The sequence below is a fragment of the Saimiri boliviensis genome, chromosome 16 (genome assembly GCF_048565385.1).
Source record: "Saimiri boliviensis isolate mSaiBol1 chromosome 16, mSaiBol1.pri, whole genome shotgun sequence".
NCBI lineage: Eukaryota > Metazoa > Chordata > Mammalia > Primates > Cebidae > Saimiri > Saimiri boliviensis.
In genome coordinates, this window is record NC_133464.1 from 74,250,586 (window position 1) to 74,278,545 (window position 27,960).

General features: G+C 39.2%; 1 long non-coding RNA gene across 5 annotated transcripts in view; it reads left to right on the forward strand.

Moving 5' to 3' along the window:
* LOC141581664 (uncharacterized) overlaps window positions 1-27,960 on the forward strand; it is a 473,937-nt gene that overhangs the window by 136,107 nt on the left and 309,870 nt on the right. The gene's annotated exons all lie outside the window — the stretch shown is intronic.

Consider the following 27,960-nt stretch of genomic DNA (forward strand, 5'->3'; position numbering starts at 1 on the left):
TATAGATCTTTCCAGGGCTGTTTAAATATTTACAAGCAAATGCAAAGTTGAGAGACCCGCAGAGGTACAGAGTGGTGGAAAGGTACAGCAGCAGAAGCCGGAAGGTATTCCAGTTCCAGCTCTGCCACTGTATTAGTCTGTTCTCATGCTGCTAATAAAAACATACCCAAGACTGGGTCATTTATAAAGGAAAGAGAGTTTAACTTACAGTTCCACATGGCTGGGGATGCCTTATAATTATGGTGGGAGGTGAATGAAGAGCAAAGTGACATCTTACATGGCAGCAGGCAAGAGAGCTTGTGCCAGGGAACTCCCATTTATAAAACTATCAGATCTCATGCGACTTATTCACTACTATGAGAACAGTAGAGGGGAAACTGCCCCCGTGATTCAGTTATCTCCACCTGGCCCACACTTGACATGTGGGGATTATTGTAATTCAAGGTGAGATTTGGGTGGGGACACAGCCAAACCATATCATTCTACCCCTGACCCTCCAAATCTCATGTGCTAACATTTCAAAATCAGTCTTACCTTTCCAACAGTCCCCCAAAGTCTTAATTCATTCCAGTATTAACCCAAAAGTCCACAGTCCAAAGTCTCTTCTAGGAAAAGGCATGTCCTTTCTACCAATGAGCCTCTAAAATCAAAAGCAAGTACTTCATAGATACAGTGGGGGTACTGGCATTGGATAAATACACTCATCCCAAATGGAGGAAATAGGCCAAAACGAAGGGGCTACAGGTCCCATGCAAGTCTAAAATCCAGTGAGGCCATCAAATTTTAAAGCTTTGAAATGATCTCCTTTGACCCCATATCTCACGTCCAGGTCATGCTGATGCAAGATGTGGGCTCCCATGGCCTTAGGTAGCTCTGCCCCAGTGGCTTTGTAGGGTACAGCCCTCTTGCTAGCTGCTTTCACAGGCTGGTGTTCCAGCTCTTCCAGGCACATGGTGCAAGCTATCAATGGAGATACCATTCTGGGATCTGGAGAACAGTGGTCCTCTTCTCACAGCTCCACTAAGCAGTGCCCTAGTGGGGACTCTCTTTGGGGGTTCCAACCACACATTTCCCTTCTGCACTTCCCTAGCAGAGCTCTCCATCAGGGCTCTGCCCCTGTAGCAGACTTCTGCTTGGACATCTAGGCATTTCCAAACATTCTCTGAAATCTAGACAGAGGCTCCCAAACCTCAGTTCTTGTTTTCTGAATACCTGCAAGCACAATACCACATGGAAGCTGCCAAGTCTTGGGGCTTGCACCCTCAGAAGCAATGGCCTGAGTTTGAAATTATTCCTTTTTATTCATGGCTGGAGCAGCCGGGACACAGGCTACCAAGGCCTGAGGCTGCACACACCAAGGGGGCCCTGAACCCAGTCCATGAAACCAATTTTCCCTCCTAGGCCTCTGGGCCTATGATGAGAGGGGCTGCTATGAAGTTCTCTGACATGCCCTGGAGACATTTTCCTCATTGTCTTGGTCATTAACATTCAGTTCATCATTACTCATGCAAATTTCTGCAGCCAGCTTGAATTTCTTCCCAGAAAATGGTTTTTCATTTCTATCACTGTTGGGCTGTAAAATTTCCAAACTTTTATGTTGTGCTTCCTCTTGAACCCTTTGCTGCTTAGAAATTTCTTCCTCCATCCAGATACCCTAAATCATCTCTCTCAAATTCAAAGTTTTACAGATGTCTGGTGCAGGGAAAAAATGCTGTCAGTTTGTTTGTGTAGCCTGAGTGACCTTTACTCCAGTTCTCAACATGTTCCCCATCCCCATCTGAGACCACCTTAACCTGGACTTTATTGTTTATATCACTATCACTATTTTGGTTAAAGGCAAGCAATAAATCTCTAGAAAGTTCCAAATGTTCCCACATTTTCCGGTCTTCTGAGCTCTCCAACATACTTACCTGTTGGAGGTACTAGGTAACTGCCTGTTATGGAGTTCCAAAGTTGATTCCACATTTTTGGGTATCTTTCCAGCAGCACCCCACTACCCAGTATCAATATATGGTATTAGTCTGTTCTTATGCTGCTAATAAAGACATACCTGAGACTGAGTAATTTGTAATGGAAAGAGATTTGATGGACTTATAGTTCCACATAGCTGGTGAGGCCTCACAATCATGGCAGAAGGTAAACAAGGAGCAAAGTCACATCTTACATGGCAGCAGGCCAGAGGGCTTGTGCAGGGGACCTCCCATTTATAAAACGATGAGAATTATTCATTAACAAGATAATAGTATGGGGAAACTTGCCCCCATGATTTAATTAGCTCCACCTGGCCCACCCTTGACATGTGAGGATTATTACAATTCAAGGTGAGATTTGGGTGGGGACACAGCCAACCATATCAGCCACTGACTAGTCATGACCCCTGACTGGATACTGGGGGTAGGGGGGGCAAGATAAGACCTCCAAACCAACCCAAACTGAAACAGATGACCCCTAGTTGTCTTTGAATCATTACCACATCATTATAATGCTGAAATTCCCTCTTCAAAGTGAAAATCTCCACCATTGTATGTACATAGGTTACAGGAAGATACATGTTTATGAATTGAGCCTGTTTGTCTAGCATCCTGCCCTGCATGTGCTAACACTCCTCTGCTGTTCCTATACCCAGTCCTTAAAAAGTCCATACCTTCTATTGTTTGGGGAGTGGGGGTCTTTAGAGTGGAAATTCACTCCTTCTCCATTTCTGGACAGAAATCAAACCTGCATTGGGTGTTCTTTCTTTGCAACTGACACAAAGTAGGGAAAAAACTCAGTTTACCAGTGACGTAACTCCTAGTAGCTCCCTCAAATACAACAAATAAAATTATATATTTTAGGTCTCTGCTCTGCCAGTAAGATGGGATAGTTCCCTTGACCCCTTTGTAGGAATTATGAAGGCGTGGCTTGCTTGCTCAGCCCACAGCTCTCAAATCCTTTGCAGGAGGTGGAACATGCAAATGGGCAGGCACAGAGGCCAGGATGAGTGTGTCTGGGTGCTGGCAGGAGTAGAACTATGTGTGGCCCTGTGGCAGTGTCTAAGGGTTGCCTGTGACCCCTGGAGCCCCAGAGGGTGTATGTTACAATGTGCTCCTTTAGCTTTGTCATCCGTGGATGGCTTAAGTGTTAAACAGCTCATTGGAGGGTCAGTGTGACAGCCTTTCACACCCGCACCCTGGTCCTTGTCCAGCATCCAGGAGGAATGAGGTCACATGAACAAATTTGAGGGTGGTGAATGCAGAGGATTTTACTGAGGATGGAAGTGGCTCTCAGCAGGATGAGCAGCTGGAAAGGGGCTGGAGTGGGAAGGTGGTCCTCCCCTCTCTGGGGAATTCCCAGCTGAACCCCTGTCCAACAGTAATGTCTGATGTCTAGGTGCTGCTTCTCTTGACCTTCAGACACTTTTCTTTTCTACTGCTCTGCTACACCACTCTGCTATTCTGCCACCCTCTGCCAGTGGAACCTGGGGGTTTTATGGGTACAAGATCAGGGGCAGGGTGGACCAGGCAATATTTTGGTGGGAAAACAGGAATTCATGTTCTTACTTAGGGCCATGGGTTCAGGCTTGAGGGTGGAGGCCTCTCCAAGGACTACACCCTTTTCTACCTAGTATTTTTCTGCCTCCTGTCCATATCACCAGGAATAGCCTTCTGTTCTTCCCTCAGTCCTCAGCTCAAGTGTAGCCTCTCTCAGGCTCTTCCTTGATACCTCTGCCCTGGGTCACAGACACTCCTAACCTACCTAGTGTGTTCTATTCACTTTTTTATCCCTGCGCTCACAGCCAGGGATTGTATAGTAATCTGCTTGCTTGTCTCCTTCCCTATTGGGCTTGTGTGCTCCTGAAGATGACGCTGGCCTGCTCTCTGGCAGAGGGAACAGCGTGTCATTCCTGACAGAGGACCTGGCCTTGGTAGGGCTGTGAAACGGAAGAAAATTCAGTGCAGAAGTTGCTGGGATACCGTTGTAGGAAGGACTTTCGGATAAGATGAGGCTCAGGGGTTGGGCAGTGGCCAGCCTCTGAGAAGCCTTGTAAGTTGCAGCCCCATTTCCAAACTGTTTTTCCTCTTGTTAATAGCAGTTGTTTGGCTATGTTACAGACAACAATGAGGCAGATAATAAATGCCATGATTTTTTGTCTTTCCGGTAGAGAAGCTAAGGAAATGATTTGCCTCTTCATTTGGGGAAAACCCAGCTAACAAAGAGAGTGGTTGTAAACAATAGAATTAATTGCCTCTCCTAGGACCATTATTTGGTGTCTATTTAAGGCTATTAGATTTTATTTTAATTAATCCATGGAGTGCTTCATTTGCATACATTTGCAAATGAGCCTTTAAGGGATTTGAGATGACTTCAACTGATAGCAAACCTTGCCTTAACAGTCAGACATCACGGAAATAGAAGGTAGCTTTTAAAATAGCTCATAGAGAACAAAAGGAAGTGCCTTAGGATAGAGATGTGGCACAGAGCTAAAGGTTCTCCTCCTGGGGAGAGCCTGGAGAAAAGGCCAATTTCCTGACCAGCGGGGAATTTTTCCATTCACAGTCTGCAAACCAGGTACCTTTAAGTGACCCAACCCCAAGGATGCTTGTCTAATTGGATAGCTGGTGGGATGGGGCTAAATTATTAACAGTAACACAAAGTTTTGTTCTTTTCCACAATGGAAGACAGGAGCTGCCTTTCAGACCTGATTAAGGGACTTGTTATTCTGAGACAGAGTAGGAACCAGCCGTTGCTTCAGCTCACCCCCATCAGAAAATTCTTTCAAGCATTCCCACTGATCATAAAACCCACACCACTACCTCGATGACACCATACCTGCTAATCCTGAAACTTTAGTCATACAAAGAAAATAACCATTCTACATTGTTCTTCTGTGCTCTCATAGTGTTTAACTACACCTTTTACTTAAAAAATTCCAGGAATGAACCTTAGGAGATCCAATTTTTTTTTTTTTTTTTTTTTTTTTTTTTTTTTTTTGAGGTAGAGTCTTGCTCTGTTGCCCAGGCTGGAGTTTAGTGGTGGAATCTCAGCTCACTGCAACCTCTGCCTCCCAGGTTCAGGTGATTCTCCTGCTTCAGCCTCCCAAGCCGCTGGGATTACAGGCACTCACCACCATGTCAAGCTAATTATTTTGTGTTTTGTAGAGACAGGATTTTATCATGTTGGCCAGGCTTGTCTCGAGCTCCTGATCTCAAGTAATCCACCCACTTTTGGCCTCCCAAAGTGCTGGGATTACAGGAGTGAGCCACCACGCACAGCCAAGATCCAAAATTTTGAACCAATTGTGCATTGAGAAGGAATACTTTAAAATTATTAATATTATTATTATTTTGAGACAGGGTTTCACTCTGTTGCCCAGGCTGGAATGCAGTGGCACTATCTCTGCTCACTGCAACCTTTGCTTCCTGGGTTCAAATGATTCTCATGCCTCAGCCACTGGAGTAGATGGGGTAACAGGCATGTGCCACCACACCCAGCTAATTTTTGTATTTTTGAGACAAGGTTTCAACAATTAATTTATAGCCTTGTTGCCTCCAGCCAGACCACCAGGTGGCCCGTTACTCAAGATAACTGAGGCAACCAGATCTGCTGACCTGCATCTCCTACCTGTCCTGTGCTTTGCCCAGCCCAGCCTGTATCCCCTACCCCGATGTCAATTCCTGCACTTTGCGTAATAAAAAAATCCCAACTGGCTCTTTTTGGAGAGTCAAATCGGGAACTCTCTCTCTCTTTTGTGCTGCCTTCCTTATACCCAGGTATAAGCGCCAATGAAGCCTTGCCTGGGAAAACTCTTTTGGCCTCATTTCAATTTCTATTGCATTGAGAGCCCAAGAACCTATGGCCTGTAACAATTTCACATTGATAGGGTATTTTCTTTCTGAGGCTTAGGGTCTTCAAGGAGCCAGTAAACTGGAACCCCATTGGAAGGGTAAATGAGGCTTCAGAAGCAGTCCTAGGGAAACCACGCTCACTGTGAAGAAACTAGTGGGAAAGACAGACCCCTAAAGGGATGTCTTAGCACTACTCTGGCTTAAGTACTCTGTTTAGAGGAAAGGGAGGAGAAATCCAAACTTCGTAAGACGAGCTTAGAAGCCCCCTACAGAAAGAGTTGAAAAGACGGAAACTGTGTATCATAGACGTTGGAAAAGATTGTGGAAGACTTGGAATTGGGCTAAATAAATAAATAATCAACTATTCTATCTCGTGTACCTTTCTGGGGTATCTCTCTACCTTTCATTGGCTTTGAGCTATATACAACTCTGTTAGTTGTTGATAACTAGCAATGCAAATGACTCTGATTCATAAACATGCAAATGAGTTGTGTCTAATAGGGAGATAATTGATTTTCTGTTCATTCCCCACCCCCAAGAAGCCACTTTGCATCTATTTGTAATTTCATCTCAGCATCCTTTTTGCCTACATATACTGTATGGTATTTTTGAATTTTCTTTTGACACTATTGGCATATGTTTCTAGATCTCTAATTAAAACATTAAGTAATTTTTTTTTTTTAGACAGAGCCTTGCTCTGTCACCCAGGCTGGAGTGCAGTGGCTCAATCTTGGCTCACTGCAACCTCCACCTCCCAGGTTCAAGTGATTCTCCTGCCTCAGCCTCCTGAGTAGCTGGGATTACAGTTGCCCACCACCACGCCCAGTTAATTTTTGTATTTTCAGTAGAGATGGGCATTTGCCAGGTTGCCCATGCTGGTCTCAAACTCATGGCCTTGCAAAGTGTTGGGATTATAGGCATGAGCCACCACAACCAGCTTTAAATAAAATATTTAATGTGTGTTTATTTTATGTTGGTATGAGTTATGATTTTACTTTAAACAACACACTGTCCTTTCACACAGGGCAGGAGAGTTTTAAAGGGTGATTATTAATTGTTCCTAGAACAAAGGATTGTTTTGGATCACAAAAAAAGAGAGGCTGGCTACTTTTTGTTTTGGCTTGATTATGTTACATAGGTTGAATAAGATGTCTGAATTAAACACATGAGCCTTTCTGAATGTGGTTAACCAATCTAGACTTACATGGTGCTGAACAATTATAAGGCCAGAAAATTAACTTCCATTTGCCAGTTTCATAAAGAATCTCAGGTGACATTTTCAATAGACTCTGTTATTCTAAAGGTTAAACAAAACATCCTTATTGGTTCTTGTATTATGACACTAGACAACCAACCCAAAGAGAGATTTTTCTCACAACTGTCCCCTGCAGTACCTATCAATTAGGTTGGTTTCTTTCCTCTTTCATATCCTGACAATCTGCTAAGCTTCCTAACTCTCTCTACTTCCCTTAAGTCTAGGAAATAGCCCACAGATCAAGTAGCAGCCCATTTCCTAGGGAAAATCTGTGGGCATTGGTTACACATATGAAATAAAATCCTTATTATTATTATTATTTTATTTTCTGGTAGAGACGGTATCTAGCTATATTGCCCGAGCTGGTCTTGATCTCCTGGGCTCAAGTGGTCCTCCCACCCCAGCTTCCCGAAGTGCTGGTATTGCAGGCATGAGCCACTGTGCCAGACCAACAATCCTTATTCTTTACTGATGGACTTGCCACCACCCTTACAGCCTAAAGCACTAGTAGAAAATCAAGAATAATTCTAAGATTTTCCGAACGAAATTTGTGAAATTTCCCTCATCAGTGCAGCACTTTCTGCTCTCACTTATGTCTTGTTCTGCTGGCTTGTGGGTCTGCAGAACAGTTTTCCTGAAAGTACTCTGCTTCTGGACTAACAAGCACCCTTTATATCCTTATTGAGTTCTTCTCCAGTACAGCTTCATGATTGACTAAGTAATGTTGAGTTGGACTCCAAAGCCTGTACTCACGAGTCTATTTCTTGAAATAACAATAGTGATGGGTGTTTGGTTTAGTTTATTCCATTAGGCTCTAAGACTGTTTTTGTCAAAGACCTATTTTCTTTCTGAGATGGAGTTTCACTCCTGTTGCCCAGTCTGGAGTAAAATGGCACGTTCTCCACTCACTGCAACCTCCACCTCCCAGGTTGAAGCAATTATCTTGCCTCAGCTTCCCAAGTAGATGGGATTACAGGTGTGCACCACCATGCCCAGTTAATTTTTGTATTTTTAGTAGAGACGGGTTTTCATCATGTTGATCAGGCTGGTCTCGAACTCCTGACCTCAGGTGATCCACCCGTCTTGACCTCCCAAAATTCCAGGATTATAGTCATGAGCCACCACACCCGGCCCAATATTGAGGCTTGTAAGCCTTCAGGTGAGGAAGTAGGGAAAACAGAAATCATCTGTTGATGATAAGACTAAATGACAGCCAAGTGATCTCAGCCCACTGCCACCTCTGCCGCCTGGGTTCAAGCAATCCTCCTGCCTCGGCCTCCTGAATAGCTGGGACTGCAGGCGTGGACTACCACACCCCACTAATTTTTTTGTTGGTTTGCTTTGAGTTGGAGTCTTGCTCTGTCTCCAGGCTGGAGTGCAGTGGCATGATCTCGGCTCACTGTACCCTCCATCTTCTGGGTTCAAGCAATTCTCCTGCCTCAGCCTACTGAGTAACTAGGACTATAGGCGCACGCCACCACGCCCAATTAATTTCTGTATTTTTAGAAGAGACTGGGTTTTACCATGTTGGCCAGGCTTATCTCGATCTCCTGACCTCAGGTGATCCACCTGTCTTGGCCTCCCAAAGTGGTAGGATTGCAGGCATGAGCCACCATGCCCAGCCCATAATTCTTTCTTAAATGTTTGATCAATGTTTTCTCTGGGCATAAGAACATCCTATGAATAGTAAAGGCATTTATAATCTTCAAAGTCTTTCAATCTGCTTTGCAAAAGTGTGCATTCTATAAAATATGTTAATAATGTTTTATTCGTACAACATTAACCTAAGGAAGGCTGAGTTTCTTCTTTAACAACTTTTCTCTGCAGATTTGCCTTGATGTGGAGCTACTTAAGAAATATGGAGTTTACTAGAATTCCTCATTATTTCTGGAACCTATCTTTTGATAAGGTGTGGTAGACAAAATAATGGGCCCACCAAAGATCTTCATGTCCTAATCCCCAGAATGTGTGAAAGTGTTAGTTTATGTGGCTAATGGGATATTGCAGGTATATGATTAAGCTAAGGTTCTTGAGATGGAGATTTTCCTGGATTATTGAGGTGGGCCAGTATATAACCCCTTTATATTACGGTGAGTTGATGGAAGCAGAGATTGGAGTGATTTATTTGGAGATGGAGGAAGTGTCCACGATCCAAGGAATACAGACAGCCACTAGAAACTGATAAGGGCAATAATGTGATTTATCCCCTCAGGTACTGCAGAAGGAACCAGGCTCACCAACACCTTGATTTTAGCATACTGAAACATTCTGACTTCCAGAATGGGAAAATAATAATATTTGTGTTTTTTTATGCCACTAACTTTGTGGTAATGTGCAAAAGCAGCAATAGGAAACTAATGCATACATTTATAAAAACTATAAATATTGGCAATTTCTCAGGATCCCTCTGGAAAATTCTCAGAGGTAGTTTAGGTATAAAAGAATCTTGAAACTTTTTCCCCCTCAATTTTAGAATCTGATCTTGAAGAGACAAAAATCAAAAGAGCTATCAGAGGAAATTTACTAAAAGAGAATCACAGATGCTGCAGTACATGAATAGTTTTAGCTGGGCTACTTTATTAATCAGTGACAATGAAATATATTAAAGTAAATGAAGAAGAAGTTATCATGACATTAGTTCTTTCAGTGAATTTTTTTTTTTTTTAAATTGAGGACATTACTAATGCAGTGAAAGAAGAAAATGATTCTTGTGACACATGGAATCTCTGCTCCCTGAGATTACAGAATAACCCTCTTACCTCTTGTTAAAAACAGACAAAATACTCCGAGATCAATTTTAATGGATAGAAGACCAAATTCTAATTTTATATTAACGTTATATTTGGCTGTAAAGGAGTCACAGAATTCTTTGTTTTTTTTTGAAATTTAGGAATTACTTAATCAAAACTAAGCCAACTTTGCCAAATTTTTAACATATGTCATACTTATTTTTACATTAATTATTAGTATTTATTATAAAGCAAGGCAACAAAATAATTTTTCACATTCCTTCTACAATTGTATATCTCTATCCAAGTTTTAACCTTCACAATTTTTGTTTATATCCTGGAGAAAGATACTTAATTATAGGTTAAAATTCTTGCTTTTTTTTTCTTCGTAAACACTTCATTACCTTTTATCCCAAGTTATATTTCTCTGCCACTCTCTTTTTTAGCAGTCTTAATGACTCATCTGCATTTTAACTTTTAACTCTAGTAAGCAAAGTGAGCAATCTTCCTTGCTGTCTTACTTCCATACAGCTACAGCCAGTCCAATCTTTAGCCACCACCACCCTCATCAGTCAGCAGCGATCAGCATCAAGGCAAGACCCTTCACCTGCAAGATTAGGACTTGCTGAAGGCTCAGCAAGTTACTTATTTTAGTTAACTTTTAACTAAGTAAGTCTTCTGTTTCCTTTCTAAAATGCTCAAATTTTAAAAAGTCAGCAGATGAAACTCAATATGATTTTCTATAATCACATGTATCATTTTGTCACATTCTTAAAATGGCAAAAATGATGCCTTCATGTTTTTTGTCTTTTTTAAAATTATCGTACTTTAAGATCTGGGGTACATGTGCGGATCATGCAGGATTGTTACATAGGTATACACATGCCATGGTGGTTTGCTGCATCCGTCGCCCCATCATCTATATTAGGTATTTCTCCTAATGTTATCCCTCCCCTATCCCCCTACCCTCTGCTATCCCTCCCTTAGTCCCCCTGTCTCCCAACAGACCCCTGTGTGATGTTCCCCTCCCTGTGTCCATGTGTTTTCCTTGTTCAACACCCACTTATGAGTAAGTGGTGCTTGGTTTTCTGTTCTTGTGTCAGTTTGCTGAGAATGATGGTTACAAGTTTCATCCATGTCCCTGCAAAGGCCATGAACTCATCCTTTTTTAGGGCCGCATAGTATTCCATGGTGTATATGTGCCTCATTGTTTTTTTTTTTTTAATCTAGTCTATCATAATGGCATTTGGGTTGGTGTCAAGTCTTTGCTATTGTAAACAGTGCCACAGTGAACATACATGTGTATGTGTCTTCATAACAGAACAATTTATATCCTTTGGGTATATACCTAGTAATGGGATTTCTGGGTCAAATGGTATTTCTATTTCTAGATCCTTGAGGAATTACCACACTATCTTTCACAATGGTTGAATTTATTTACACTCCCACCAACAGTGTAAAAGCATTCCTGTTTCTCCACACCCTCTCCAGCATCTGTTGTCTCCAGATTTTTTAATAATCGCCATTCTAACTGGTGTGAGATGGTATCGCAATGTGGTTTTGATTTGCGTTTCTCAAACGACCAGTAATAATGAACTCTTTTTTAATATATGTTTGTGCATAAATGTCTTTTTTTGAAAAGTGTCTGTTCATATTTTTCACTCACTTTTTGTTGGGGTTGTTTGCTTTTTTCTTGTAAATTTGTTTAAGTTCTTTGTGGATTCTGGATATTAGCCGTTTGTCACATGGGTAGATTGCAAATGTTTTTTCCCATTCTGTTGGTTGCCAGTTCACTCTAATGATAGTTTCTTTTGTTGTGTAGAAGCTCTTAAGTTTAATTAGATCCCATTTGTCTATCTTGGCTTTTGTTGCCATTGCTTTTGGTGATTTAGTCATGAAGTCCTTGCCCATTCCTATACCCTGAATGGTATTGCTTAGGTTTTCTTCTAGGGTTTTTATGGTGTTAGGTCTCATGTTTAAATCTTTAATCCATCTGGAGTTAATTTTTGTATAAGGTGTAAGGAAGGGGTCCAGTTTTAGCTTTCTGCATATGGCTAGCCAGTTTTCCCAACGCCATTTATTAAACAGGGAATCCCTTCCCCATTGCTTATTTTTGTCCGGTTTGTCAAAGATCAGGTGGTTGTAGATGTGTGGTATTGCTTCGGAGTCCTCTGTTCTGTCCCACTGGTCTATATCTCTGTTTTGATACCAGTTCCATGCTGTTTTGATTGCTATTGCCTTGTAGTACAATTTGAAGTCAGGTAGCATGATGCCTCCAGCTTTGTTTTTTTTGCTTAGGATTGTCTTGGCTATGCGGGCTCTTTTTTGGTTCCATATGAAGTCTAAGGTGTTTTTTTTTTCTAGTTCTGTGAAGAAGGTCAATGGTAGCTTGATGGGGATAGCACTGAATCCATAAATTACTTTGAGGATTATGGCCATTTTCCTAACCATGAACGTGGAATGTTTTTCCATCTGTTTGTGTCCTCTCTTATTTCCTTGAGAAGTGGTTTGTAGTTCTCCTTGAAAAGGTCCTTCACATCCCTTGTTAGTTGTATTCCTAGGTATTTTATTCTCTTTGTAGTATTGTGAATGGGAGTTCGCTGATGATTTTACTCTGTTTGTCTGTTATTGGTGCATAGGAATGCTTGTGATTTTTTATCCTGAGACTTTGCTGAAGTTGCTTATCAGCCTAAGGAGATTTGGGGCTGAGATGATGGGGCCTTCTAAATATACAATCATGTCATCTGCAAATAGAGACAGTTTGACTTCCTCTTTTTCTAATTGATTACCTTTATTTCTTTTTCTTCCCTAATTGCTCTGGCCAGAACTTCGAATACTATGTTGAATAGGAGTGGTGAGAGAGGGCACCCTTGTCTAGTGCCAGTTTTCAAAGGAAATGCTTCCAGTTTTTGCTCATTCAGTATGATATTGACTGTGGGTTTGTTATAAATAGCTTTTATTATTTTGAGATACTTTCCACCGATACCTAGTTTATTGAGAGTTTTTTAGCATAAAGGGCTGTTGAATTTTTTCAAAGGCCTTCTCTGCATCTGTTGACATAATCATGTGGTTTTTGTCTTTGGTTCTGTTTATGTGATGGATTACATTTATTGATTTGCATATGTTAAATCAGCCTTGCATCCTGGGATGAAGCCTACTGGATTGTGATGGATAAGCTTTTTGATGTGCTGTTGGATTTAGTTTGCCAGTATTTTATTAAGAATTTTTGCATCAATGTTCATCATGAATATTGGCCTGAAGTTTTCTTTTTTAGTTGTGTCTCTGCCAGGTTTTGGTATCAGGATGATGTTGGTCTCATAAAATGAGTTAGGGAGTATTCCCTCTTTCTGTATGGTTTGGAATAGTTTCAGAAGTAATGGTACCAGCTCCTCTTTGTACTTCTGGTAGAATTCAGCTGTGAACCCATCTGGTCCTGAACTTTTTTTGGTTAGTAGGCTATTAATGGCTGCCTCAACTTCAGACCTTGTTATTGGTCTATTCAGGGATTCAACTTCTTCCTGGTTTAAAGTCTTGGGAGGGTGCAAGTGTCCAGGAATTTATCCATTTCTTCAAGATTTACTGGTTTCTATGCACAGAGGTGTTTGTAGTAATCTCTGGTGGTAGTTTGTATTTCTGTGGAATCAGTGGTGATATCCCCTTTATCATTTTTTGCTGTGTCTGTTCAATTCTTCTCTTTTTTTCTATTAGGCTGGCTAATGGTCTATCTATTTTGTTGATCTTTTCAAAATGCCAGCTCCTGGATTCATTGATTTTTTTGAACAGTGTTTTGTGTCTCTGTCTCCTTCAGTTCTGCTCTGATCTTAGTTATTTCTTATCTTCTACTAGGTTTTGAATTTGTTTGATCTTGCTCCTCTAGTTCTTTTAATTGTGACATTAGGGTGTTGATTTTAGATCTTTCCTCACTTCTCATGTGGGCATTTATTGCTATAAATTTTCCTCTAGACACTGCTTTAAATGTGTCCCAGAGATTCTGGTATGTTGTGTTTTCATTGTCATTGGTTGCAAAAAACATCTTTATTTCTGCCTTCATTTCATTATTTGTCCAGTAGTCATTCAGGAACAAGTTGTTCAGTTTCCATGTAGTTGTGCAGCTTTAAGTGAGTTTCTTTAATCCTGAGTTCTAATTTGATCACCTGTGGTCTGAGAGACTGTTTGTTATGATTTCTGTTCTTTTGCATTTGTTGAAGAGTGATTTACTTCTGATTATGTGGTCAATTTTAGAATAAGTACAATGTGATGCTGAGAAGAATGTGTATTTTTGAATTTGTGGTGAAGAGTTCTATAGATGTCTATTAGTCCTGCTTGGTCCAGGTCTGTGTTCAAGACCTAGATATCCTTGTTAATTTTCTGTCTCATTGAAATGGACAAGCAATTACTGAGAAATTTCATCAACACCAAGCTTGCCTTACAAAAGCTCCTGAAGGAAGCACTAAACATGGAAAGGAACAACCAGTACCAGCAACTGCAAAAACATACCAAATTGTAAAGACCATCGATGCAGTGAAGAAACTGCATCAACTAACAGGCAAAACAACCAGCTAGTATCAAAATGGCAGGATCAAATTCACACATAATAATAATATTAACCTTAAATGTAAGTGGGCTAAATGCCCCAGTCAAAAGACACAGACTGGCAAATTGGATAAAGAGTCAGGACCCATTGGTGTGCTGTTATCCAGGAGACCTGTCTCACATGCAAAGACACACATAGGCTCAAAATAAAGGGATGGAGAAAGATTTATGTACCAAATGGAGAGCAAAACAAAGCAGGGGTGGCAATCCTCTTCTCTGATAAAACAGACTTGAAACTAACTAAGATCAAAAGAGACAAAGAAGGGCATTACATGATGATAAAGGGATCAATGTAGCAAGAAGAGCTAACTAACCTAAATATATATGCACCCAGTGCAGGAACACCCAGATATGTAAAGCAAGTTCTTAATGACCTACAAAGAGACTTAGACTCCCACACAGTAATAGTGGGAGACTTGAACACTCCACTGTCGATGATGCCTTCATTAACACAAGCATCTTCAATTTTGCCCTCAGGGAATATAGACATGTCTTGGAGATATTATAGGCTTGGTTCCAGACCACCACAATAAAGTGACTACAGCAATAAAGAGAATCACATGATTTTTTTTGTTTCCCAGTGCATATAAAAATTATGCCTACACAAGATTGTAGTTTATGAAGTAGACAATAGCATTATGTATAAAAACAATGCACTTATCTTAGTTTAAAAATACGTCATTGCTAAAAATTGCTAATGATCATCTGAGCCTTCAGCAAGTCCTAATATTTTTGTAGGTGGAGGGTCTTGCCTTGATGCTGATGGTTGCTGACTGATCAAGGTGGGGTGGCTGTGGCTATCTGAAAGTAAGATAGCAATGAAGTTTCCTGCTCTGATTGACTCTTCCTTTTATGAAAGATTTTTCTGTAGCATGAGATGTCATTTGATAGCATTTTATTCACAATACAACTTGTCACAAAATTGAAGTCAATCCTCTCAAACCCTGCTGCTGCTTAATCAACTAGGTTTATGAAGTATTCTAAATTTTTTGTTGTCATTTCAACAATTTCACAGTATCTTCACCAGGAGTAGGTTTCATCTCAAGAAACTGCTTTCTTGCTCATCCATAAAAAGCAGTTCCTCATCTGATTTAAGTTTTACCATGAGATTGCAGTAAGTTTGTCAGGCTCTACTTCTACTTCTAGTCCTCTATCATACCTGCAGTGATTTCCTCCACTGAAGTCTTGAAACCTCTCAAAATCACCCAGGGGGTTGGAATAAACTTCTTTCAAACTCCTATTGTCACTGACATTTTGACCTCCTCCTATGAATCACAAATGTTCCTAATGGCATCTAGGATGGGGACTCCTTCCCAGGAGGTTTTCAATTTACTTTGACCACATCCATCATAAGAATCACAATCTGTGGCAGCTACAATCTTATGAAATATATTTCTTTAATAATAAGACTTGAAGGCTGAAATGAATTGTTGATCCATGGGCCACAGAATGGATGCTGTGAAGCCAAATGAAAAACAGTTTTTCACATATCTATGAATATGCATGTCTATATACACGTTTGTATGTATACATACATATAGACATGCATATTCATAGATATGTGAAAAGCTATGTTTGCTGACCAATGTTTTAGTATTCTCCCAGTAGAAATTATACAGATATCATGTGTTAGCACACATGAAAACAACGTGAATCTCCTTGTACAAGTCCATCAAAGCTCTTGAATGACCAGTTACATTGTCAGTGAGGAGTAGTATTTTGAAAGGGATCTCTATTTTTGAGCAATAGGTTTCAACAGTGGGCTTAAAATATACAAGAAACCATTTTGTAAATAGATATGCTGTTGTCAGGGGTCATTGTATCATTTGTAGAGCACAGGCAGAGTAGATATAGCATAACTCCTAGGATTGTCAGAATGGTAAGTGACCATTGGCTTCAACTTAAAGTCACTAGATGCATCTATCCCCAACAGGAGAGTCAGCCTATCCTTTGAAGCTCTGAAGCCAAACATTGACTTCTCCTCTCTATGAAAGTCCTAGATGGCATCTTCTTCCAATAAAAGGCTGTTTTATCTACATTTAAAATCTGTTATTTAGACTGGACATGGTATTTCCTTCAAGAACTTTTTCTGTGTCTTCACAACTTGGCTAATTGGTGTAAGAAGCCTAGCTTTTGGCCTCTCTCAGCTTTTGACATATCTTTGTTACTAAGCTTAATCTTTGGTAGCATTTGACTTAAAGTGAGAGACGTGCAATTCTTCCTTTCACTTGAATACTTAGAGGACATTGTAGCACTCTTAATTGGCCCAATTTCAATATTATTTTGTCTCAGGGAATAAGGAGGCCCAGGGAGAAGGAGAGAGAGAGAGAGACAGAGAGAGAGAGAGAGAGAAAGAGAGAGAGAGAGAGGACAGAAATGTCGATTGTTGGAATAGTCAGAATACATACATGTTTGTGTAATGCATACATATAGACGTGCATATTCATAGATATATGAAAAGCTATGTTTGCTGACCAATGTTTTAGTACTCTCCTAGTAGAAATTATACTGATATCAAAAGATTATTCATTAACTCAATTTAATAAAATCTATGTTCCTTATGTTAAATAAGGATCTTGAAAATTACGTGAAAACTGAGGCACTATAGACCATAATCACTGTTGATGTACAAAATTATCAGAATATATCCATGTTCAATTGAATACTAATTTTGTGATTTTCATAATTCAAAACTTTATGTGAAAATATGTTGGTTCGTCTGATTAGTAAAATGGCATAGAGTTTTGAGAAATGCAGATTAAATAGTGTATTCATGAGAAAACACAGATTCATTGTGATAAATTTTATTATATTCTGCATAGATAAAGTCAGACAGAAGTCAAGGAGCTGTTTTTAAACCAAAGTGATCAAACAAGTTTAATATGTCTAAAGAGTCACTTTGATTACATAAACCTGGATTCTCATATAATAAAGTTTCTGAAGCAGCAGTTTCTGATTTTCATTTTTATGTTTGTTGGGGATGTGAGACATAGCATATTTAAAGTATTAGAACTTTGGTTTGTTTTCTAGGGATTCTGCGAATATTACATTTATGTAAAGGTTTATTATTCTCTATAAAACAATCAGAACAGAGCTCCTTTGTGAGGCTTTATCTTCTATTTTATTAATACATTCCAGGTGTAGTTCAATATTTCAAGCTCACATAACAAGAGAAAAAGGGTTGCAGGTATCTGGACTAAGAGCTTGCTGCTTCAGTTCTACATCAGCCAGATGTTGTAAAGGTAAACCCAGAATCACAACAACTGATGTCCCAGATCTCAACGAGCGATTCCCCTTCTGGTGGGCACATCTTCACATTGATTTGCTCTAACCAGTAGTCTGAGAAGTAAACAAAAAAATTAACAAACCCAATCTACTTCTGTCCTAATCTAAATCATCCATTTGGACATTTTGTTGGGAAACCCTTCTGAATTGTCAAAATCATCTTCAAAATGTTAACATGTGATTGTCATACAAACATAAAATGAGAACACCTTAAAGATTTATTTAACTCATTGGTGAAGGAACTAGCAGGGTGATAAAGCCGGCCCAAAATGCTTTTGAGGTACTAAGTATTTAAAGGTAATGAAGACAGAATATTGGAATAAGGTTACTAGGCTAGACAGACACTGATTTATGTCTGATAGCACAATAAAAATATAACCTTTGTTTTTTTTTTTTCTGCACAGAGTTCATTTTGTCTTTATCGACAAAAATCTCTAAGTTACCATGTAACTTCACAGAGCCTAGGCCCTAATCAGTAGTATATAGTATGATAACAAAAGATTCAAGGGTTCATTCTCCTGAAGAACTAAATAATCCCTGCATGGGTATATCAGGGCAATGATTCCATATGCCATTGAATTAGGACAAGCAGCCCTCCTTTTACAGTAATTCTTCTTATCCACAGGGGATATGTTCCAAGGCCCCTGGTGGATGTCTGAAACTGTAGATAGTACTAAACCTTACAAAGACTATTTTTTTTCTATAGCTACATACCTATGATAAAGCTTAATCTATGAATTAGGCATAGGAGGTAGGAGATTAACAACAAGAACTAATAATAAAATAGAACAATTATAATATGCCAGCATCACTATGCTTGTACTTTGGGGCCATTATGAAGTAAAATAAGTGTTATTTGACCACAAGCACTGTGGTACAATGACATGATCTGATCACCAAGTGACAAAGTGACCAATGGGCAGGGAACAGAGTATGGATCTGCTGGACAAAGGGGTGGTTCCCATCCTGGGTGGAATGCAGTAGGACAGTGCCAGGCTTCATCACACTCCTTAGGATGGCGTGCAATTTAAAACATATACATTGCTTATTTCTTAAATCTTCCATTTAATATTTTCGACTGTGGTTGTTCCCAGATAATTGAAATTGTGGAAAGTGAAACCTTAGGTAGGTGGGGACTATTGTACCTTATTTTCAAGTTTTTGTTAATTTACTTAATATAAGTTGCTCTTATAGTTGGCTCCAGAGAACTTGCATGGACTTGTAGATTTCCACATTCAGGAGGTGAAGGTATCTTTCCTGCATTCAACACAAATATTTGACATTTATTATGTACCAGGCACTATACTAGGCCCCAGATATATAGCCATGAACAAAACACACAAAAGTCTCTGATGGCGCTAACATTCTGGTAGAGAGAGCTGGTGATAAGCCAGATGTATTCTATATCGGCTGGAGATAAGGGCTGTGGCAGATGTGCTGCAGCATGTTAGATGATGAGAAATGCTAAAAGAAGAATTAAGCAGGAAAGAGAGTTAGCGTTTTTAGGAAAGGTGACCCAGAAAGCACTTATGGAAGTGTCATTTGAGTAAAGATCAGAAGGAGATGAAAAGGGAGTGTTACCCAGTGTAATGCCTACATGACATTGATGAACTTCTATCCTGCCCTAACTCTGCTTAAGAAACAGGACACCTGTGATAAAAATGTCCCTTTGTAACCAGGCCAGTTGAGACTGGTTAGAACCAACTTCAACAAGACCCCAGGCTTCATTATAATCTCATTGCCCTGCCAGGTGACACTCCGATCAGCTCCATGACCGTTGATAATTGCCATGACAACCACTGGAAGAAGCCATGAAAGAACAGGAAGGTGGCACTCTGATTCCACAAAGTTCACCGCCCATTTCTGGAAAGACATGAATGTTCTTCCCTTCACTTTTAAAGTCCAATCCCTTCATTAGAGAGATCCTATATTTTAACCCCCAACCTAGTCAAGAAGTTGACTTGTGAGCCATGCTCCTGCTTCTCAATTCCATGGCCTGCAAGTAAAGCCTGCACTGCTTAACACTCACTTCGGTTTGATGTGTTGGTCTTGGCCTTGCGACACCCAGTGAGGAAAGAGCTCATCGTTTGGGGGACTGGCTTTGGGGGTAACAGGAGAGTGACAAATTGGCACATAGGAAGAAGGAGTTGATGCTGTCCTCCAGATTTCTCCTCAGTTTTGAAAACGTACGAGAGAGAAACCGCTCATAGCCGGGGAGGCCTAGATACCACTTGAGACAGAACTTTGAACTTCTTACTGTCATTGTCTATGGTTCTAAAATGGTTGGTAAGATTAGGGTTTGGTTGTAGCTTGTAGGAGACTTGGGGCTCACACTAATTACTTGTGACTTTTTATTTATAGATTATATTAATTTTAAGTGCCAAAAATACTTATATGACAAAAAAAAATCATCAGAGTCTCTTAGGAATTTTATTTATTTAGTGAAGCTTAAAATTTTCTTAAAACTTGTATTTTTAATCGATAAATGATATATTTGTGGGTTATGATGTGGTGTTTCAATATATCGATACATTATGGAATGATCACAAAGTTCTCCCCTTTCCCTCTTCTTCGCTGTGCCCTAACCAGCCTCTAGTAACCACCATTATATCCTCTACTTTTCTGAGTTCTCCTTTTTTTTTTTTTCTTTTTGAGATGGAGTCTCCCTCTGTTACCAGGCTGGAGTGCAGTGGCATGATCTTGGCTCACTGCAACCTCTGCCTCCTGGTTTCAAGTGATTTCTCTGTCTTAGCCTCCTGAGTAGCTGGAACTACAGGCACACGTCACCAGGCCCAGCTGAGTTTTGTATTTTTAGTAGAGACAGGGTTTCACCATATTGGCCAGAATAGTCTTAATCTCTTGACCTTGTGATCCGCCCTCCTCATTCTCCCAAAGTGCTGGGATTACAGGCGTGAGCCACCGGGCCCAGGCGAGTTTTACTTTTTAAGATTCCGCATATAAATCAGATTCTTTTAGAGGCCTGAAAGTGATGCAATGACATGAATGCTATCTCACTCCTGCCTCAACCTGTTTCAGAAAAAAAAAAAAAAAAGGTAATTAAAAGTATGTACTCAAAACAACACAATGCCTTAGTCTTTCCCTCTTCTTTATATCTGGAAGTAAAGTGCAGCTGTCATTGATTTGGGTCTTAAAAATCCCTATTTTTTCTATAATTTCATTTCTCATTTCAACAGGTAAAGTACCACTAATGATATATATGTCAGGCAGACAGCAGTGGAAATATTAATTGCCAGTGCTTCAGTCTAATTTGTAAGTCGGTAAGAAATGTCTGTGATAGGCAGCGTGTACTTCCTTTGATGCTGGTGAGTCAGCAGCACAGAGAGGTCTTGAATAGAGGCAACACAAGTACATGATAGGAGATTCTTGGGTGTAATTGGCAACGTTGGTCGTGTAGTGAACCAATTAGTTTGATAACATTTGGAAGATCTCTCAGAAGAGCATATTAATCTTAGAAATACTAATGGAACAAAGCAGTTGTAAAAGGGTTGGGCGCAGTGGCTCATTCCTATAATCCCAGCACTTTGGGAGGCTGAAGCGGGCAGATTGCCTGAGGCTGGGAGTTTGAGACCAGCCTGGCCAACATGGTAAAACCCCGTCTCTACTAAAAATACAAAAATTAGGCAGGTGTGGTGGTGGCACATGCCTGTAATGCCAGCTACTAGGGAGACTGAGGCAAGGTAATTACTTGAACGTCAAGACAGAGGTTGCAGTGAGCCAAGATGGTGCCACTGCACTGCAGCTTGGATGACAGAGTGAGACTCTGAATTGACAACAACAACCACAACAAAACAGGCCCTTTGCATCTTTCAGTATAATTTTTCAGAAGCACCAGGTTGCAGCCTTCGCAGTGTCATGGTAGTAGTGGATCTGAATCAGCAATTCAAGGGGATTTTCAATTTCAATTAAAATTCCTGCTTGGCCTTAACCTCCCCTCTTATCAAAAGGACTCAAGTTATTTGTGTACTTACAAGATTCTAAACTCCTCGTAGGCACCTGTGTAGCACTTAGCATGTCACAGCTGTGCAACCAAAGTTTGCTGAATTGAATAATGAAGGGTGGCGGAATGTGCCACTCCCAAATATCCCACTTTGGCTTAGGATTATTTTGAGTTGAAGGCAATTGAGAAGAAACAGGTAAAAGAAAAGCTCCCTGTCTTTCCCCAATTTTCCTAAAAGCAAGACATAAATTTGTACAGGTGTCTCCTTTCTCCTATCTACCAAGGAGAAAGTTAATCACCAGAGACAACTCTAGATGCTTATCAGCTTTCAGATGTTTGACTGCACAGGGAATCTACATCACAAAGCTTACTAACTAGCCCTTATTTTCCATTAGTTTTCCTCATATATTTACCTTCCTATAATTTGTTGCCCCAGATTTTTTTTTTTTTTAACGGAGATGGATTTTTTCTATGTTGCCCAGGCTGATCTTGAACTCCTGGGCTCAAGAGATTCTCCAGCCTCAGCCTCCCACAATGCTAGAATACAAGCATGAGCCACCAGGCCCAGCCTGCCCCAGAAATTCAGTCTTTTTCCTTTGTGTCTCTAAAATAAATTTTTGTTGTCGTCGTCGTTGTGACACTATATACACCTATTGAATTTCTTATCACTGAGCACTCCCATATATATACAAGATGCTCATGTTATACTTCTGTTTGTTGTTCTCTTGCTTTATTATTTGTCAGTCTAATTTGCAAGGCCACAGTTGGAGAACCTAAGAGGAGTAGAGAGAAGAGGAATTTCTTTTCCTCCCCAACAGTAAGAGCATTGCCACTAAATCTAATACCACTTGTGGACACTGATAATGATAGTAACAGCTACTGAGAACCATGTGGATGGTGCCAGGCACTGAGAAGGTGCTCAGTAGGAGTGCTCTGACTTACTCCTCTCAGCCACTTTATGAGGGAAACTTAAAGGTGAATCCATAGCACAAAGTTAAGTAGTTCATTCAAAGTTATGTGGTGTTTATCAGTCCTAGGCTTGACGTTTGAATGCTCTTTCTATCGCATGACTTACTCTGCCTCTAGATAATCATGGTGGTTTTTCATAACAACCAAAGCAAGAAAAAGGAAAAAACTATTTTTAAAAGTTCTTGCATATTATAATCTTGTGTTGAAGCACCAAATAAGGTCGCTCATGGAAAGAACCTTTAGCACAGATTGAAAATGAGGACTTTTTACTTTTATAGCTGTGTCCCACTTAGAATCACTTTTCATCTAAAAAAAAAAAAGAAGCAATTTCATGAAGTGCTAATTTTAATCAACTTACATCTGCATAAGGACTTCCAGCCTTCTCTTGCATATTCCAGTACATAATTCTTCCCTTTTCAGGCTAGACAGCACTGAAGAGATTTACAGCTGGACTCACAGTTGCATATACCAGTGAAAACATTAGACTGTCCTCTCCAATTTTGAAGACCTTCTCTTTTTCTGATTATTATTTATACAGAAGGGCCTCCCTTAGCATAGCAATACATGCTAAATGAAATTAAAAATCAGAGTAAATTTCAGGCTCTTCCTGCCTTTGAGAAAAGTTTGCCTATTCTGTTGATTCTCTACTAATATGGTTATGAATTTCAGCAATTTCTAAGTTGAGGTAAAGAGATCAAACATTTTCTGTTTTTTTTTTTTTTTTTTTTCTCTCTCTTCGTAATTCTGATATGCTATAGTGGCTCCTACAGTGGTTCTCACCACTTGATACAAATGTTATAGTTGGATGCGGTTGCCTTTGTTAAAGTTGATGGCCTTTTCTGCCCTAAAATAACTTTATTAAGGCTCAAAAGTGGAGCATTTCCTTTTCTGCTCTTAGAAAGAACTTCAAAATACACCTTTTTGTTTCCGTGGTTAAGAGCCAGGTAAGTTCTCAGTAGATATCATCCAATATTTAGTTTTGTTTAATATGCACAAATCTGCTTTCTAAGGACTCCTCACACCCCATCACGCACCTGAAATCAGAGTCGCTTCTCCATCCTTGTGTTGTGAGATTTTACCAGCTCAATATTAGCAGCTCAGGAACCCTTCTAGTTCTGGATGTTTAGTGAATGGTGTCTTAGGAATGGTTGTGCACGATTTTCCTCATTTCAAACATATCAGCTGTCTTCTTCCTTTTCAGGCTCCAGGTGACTCGATGAGATTGATGAGTTTTCTTTCTTTTTTAAAAAAACATGCATTTGTGATACCATTTCATTGTTAACCTGAGCAGATTTCATTGTTTGTTTGCTCCAGCTGTGGAATTCATTAGACTGAACATAAGCTAGGTCTCAGAAATAATTACCTTTGAAAATCATCCTGATTCCTCCTCTATCTGAGTCAGAGAACAAAGGTCTCCTCCAAAAACGGTCCTTCTTCCAGGCTTCTCAAGGTGTCTCTGATCCTTACTGTCTCTCTTTGCCCTCTTGGTTCTCCTTTTATGTACACAGACTCACAGGGGCATGTACAGGCATTATGCCTTCGTTTCTCTTTCTCTCTCCCTTGCCCCATACTTCTGAGTGGTCACTGACAGGTAGTGAGTAGTTCTGGATGCACCCCTCCCTTCAGGGTGGTGACGAGAAGCTGACCCTGTTGAGGGTAGACATCATCGACAGACTGGAAGAGGTGAGACTGGAACAGGACTGAACTTGCCAGGTCGTTGTTCTTCCATGACTGCTCCTGCTGTGCTCACGACTACACGTTATCTTTTTTGTCTGGTAATTGTGTATTTTCTTCCCTAGTAGGATAATAGATCAGAATGTTCATAACACAACCATGGCTGTTCATTTTCAATGAAATTAGTTTGTGTTACAGGCATAACTAAAAAAAATCAATCAGGTTATTGCTGGTGGACAGCATGTATATCCAAAGGTGATTTAGCCTGGTTTATATTTGTTCTCAAGGACTAGTCCTTTCAATATAAACCTCTTAGAAGGTTTAAGACATCAACATGATTCTTCACAAAAGCTCCAGATGAATGATGCCCTACCTGTGTTTACAAAGGCAATAAAAATAGACTACAGGGTGATTACCTGGTCAGTTTAACAAATCAGAATGAATTGTTTTTAAACTTGTCTTTATATTTGTCTTTAGGAAGATACATTTAATTCTCCCTCTTCCAAATGTGGATTCTTAGTATCTCCATGATTTTAATTTAAATTCTTCATCACTCAGAGGTCAATATATGGTATGTCTCTTTTTCTTATTTTTAATTAAAAAATCTACATTTAAAAATCACTTTAGATGAACTTTACAATGTGTAAGAAATTCGAACAACAATTTGGTCATTTTGTTTACCAGGGCCATTGAAGCAGCTAATTGTGAAAATCCTGGGTGATGGGCCATTTCCAATTCAAATGGGTAATCATAGGTATTTGGGAGAGATTCTTGCCAAGTTGTGATACAAAAATAATAGCCATCACCAAGCATCATTAGGCATTTACAGTTGTATTTAAATAGGACAATAAGCTTATGTTTTCTGGACATTAATATACAGAACAAGCATCTCTTCATATGACCTTTAAGTTATGGCAGTTACAACTACCATTTATTATGAGTTTTATGCGTACATTATTATCAGGCTAAATATTCTTATCATTTCCATTTTATGGATGAGAAAACTAAGGTGCATGTCTTTCATTTTCTTCTCTCTATATATATTTTTTTATTTTTTTCATTTGTGAAATCAGGTATATTGGAACCTTTGGAGTTGAATAGGGTTTGAGTTAATGGAGTATGTGACTTATTTATTAAATCAAAAGAAAAGCACTCTAAATATATAATCTTATGCACAATATAATTAGAAATAATCTCTTATCCTTTTTTGGGAGGCTCAACAGATAGTAAATGAAAAATCCTCCAATGCACAATGTACTATATACATAAACACATAGAAATACGTTTGTTTACTGCCCTGAGTTTTACATACCCTGATGAAAGAGCATTTTAGAAAAAAACTGACTTTAAATTTTAAAAATTATTTTACTTATTTTACTCCATTTTGCCTTTTTGAAACCATAACACATGAAAAATTATAAAAATTTTAAAAATATGCAAAGCCAAAAAACAAGTTTGCTTTCTACCACACCTTATCTTACCCAATTTTCCTTCCTAAAGTCAACCCCTGTAATCAGTGTAATCAATTTACTGTGTATCCTTCCACAAAACTTTATGCACAAAATATTAGCAGGACATACAAACTGCTCCTCAGCTTAATTTTTTTTGCTTGGTAATATATCTGATAGATCATTCCAAATCAGTTCCTAAGTTGTTTTTCATCTTTTAAACAACTGAAAATATTCCATTGTCTGAACAAACCATAATGTATCTAACATGTCTCAGACTTAAGCATCTTCCCAGATAAAGAAACTAAAGGACTCCCATTTTGTTTTCTCGCTCTGTTTTTTTTTCATATGCTGGAGTTTGACTTTACTTAGACACCCACATCACTTCTCTACTCCACTGTTCCTTAACAAACACAGCATGTATGACATGGATTTACTTTTCCATATTTGCCCAGCATCACATCTGCTTGCCAACTTACTTTGACAATGAATAGAGAATTTGGGATCTTTGTCATAAGCTGCTGAAAACCAAATTGAGGTTTGCTGATCCTGGGGTCTTGAACCAATGTGTCCTTTAAGTCATTTTCATTTTGTCAGTACTGTCCAGGAGGAATTCAGTTTTTTGCCACAACAATCTCTGTCTGGATGAATGCTTTAATATATATAATTTTAAATAAATTTGTTTATTAAATTTAATAATGAGCTTTGTCAGAGTCAGTATATAAGTATTATTATGTAAATACCTGCATTATAAAAATGCACTGAAACTTATTCTTTAATTCAACCAAAATACAATGAGAGCACTATTATAGGTGGTAGGCTAGGTATGGATAAATAGGATATGGTTTTTGCCCTCAAAGGCAAAATTTATATTGTACATTTTCGGAAGCATATAAAAAGAAGTAACTTCTATTGTTTCGAAGGTAGAGAACTGATTATGTCTTATGGGGTTTTACATTTGTTGAAAACTTACATATGTTAAATTTACTGTGTTAAAAGTAATTGTGGTCTAGTTAGGTTATCTGATCTTCAACCACCTAAATGATTATAGTCCTCCAGACCAGATCAATCATGCAGGGAATTATCTTGAGGCAATGGTAGCTTCCAAGTGGACTATGAAGTATATCTTCATAGAGATACACAGAGCAGAAAAGCTTATGGACCAATTAAGATACTTGTATCATATAGTTTATTGAATCAATTTGAAATACACAATGAGAGGCAAGGGTAAGGAGATGGAGCAAGTTAATATTCTTAGATTAGGATCCAAGTGGATGAAAGGAACACAAAACCTGAGTCCTAGGTATCATAATGTTCATATATCTTCTTTCTTTCTCTTACTTGCCAATGCTATGAAAATGGATAAAAAATAAATGATGTCAGTCTTCCTTGCCAATAATGTGATTATGAGAACCAGAGGTGAGGTTTGAGCTACAGGTTCACAGACAAAAGGAGTCCTGAGCCCGTGAAACATGCTGTTCTGCATTAAGTACACAACGGCCAGAATGAGACCATACTGGGTATCGTCAATGTGTGGCTGAATTTGAGGGTGACATAGCTGTCATCCTAGAGGTAGCACGATTTGGTTTTTCCATCTATTTCTATCAAATATTAAACAAAACTCCTTCATGTATTATTATATTTTTAGTTTATTCTATTGACCAATGTTTGGCAGGTCTTACATGTTACCATGTCTATATATAACATGCCACATGAATTTTACCAATGTCTCACAAGTTACTTGCTTACCCATTATCTATACTTAACACATTCTCTGAGTTTCACATATTTCTTATAACTTTTGCTAAATCTGCCTAACAATTCTTGTGAGTTTAATCCATCCTGTTTCTTTTCTTGTCTTCTATAGCAAAGTTGAATATTCTTAAACAGTACAGAAAATGGACATTTATAAGACCTTATTCTTGAATTCCAATCCATCTTCCACATGGTCTTGGCCTTAGTTTCAGTAGTTCCAAACTGAATTTACTGTCTTTCACTCTAAAAGCCTCTTGGTTATTCTCTACAATGATGAAAAGTATGAATTTTCCCCCAATTATGAAGTTATTTTTGCTTGTTTCCTCTTTTTATCAGACTCACTAACACCTGTTGCTCTTTTCTTCAGTCTTTTGTCTTCTCTCCTTCACCACTGCCACAGAGTTAGTCCCAGGTTTTCATAATTTCTCTTTGGAGCTATTAAAATCATGTTTTAATTAGTTTATCTGTT